Here is a 405-nt window from a genome sequence, read left to right on the forward strand (position 1 = left end):
AGATCTGTTTCCCTTCGCCCGCCCCTCTCGCCACAAGCCGACTCCCTCCTGCCATCCCGCCCGTCGGACCCGTTCCGACTGACTCGCAGCCCCTCTTCGCCCCCTCCCCCCCCCCGTTCCTTCACCCGCGCACGCACGCGCGCCCGGCCTTGTCCAACAGCGACTCCGATCTTCCTCCCCCCCCCTCATCTCGGCGCCCCAAAGGCAAGCCCGCTTTTCTGCCTCCTCGCCACCCACTGCACCGCCTGAGCCAGTGCGTGGTGGCAACAGAAGGCCCTGCTGCGCGTCTGCCTGCACCTGTTGCGAGCGCCCCTTTCCTCCGTATTGTTTGCCTCTGCGTCGCACACGCTCCCCGTGTGAAGGACATCTCTCTGCCCCCCCCCCTCCCCCCTGCGGACGCGCCCC

This window comes from Fonticula alba (assembly GCF_000388065.1).
Source record: "Fonticula alba strain ATCC 38817 unplaced genomic scaffold supercont2.2, whole genome shotgun sequence".
NCBI classification, from domain to species: Eukaryota; order Rotosphaerida; family Fonticulaceae; genus Fonticula; species Fonticula alba.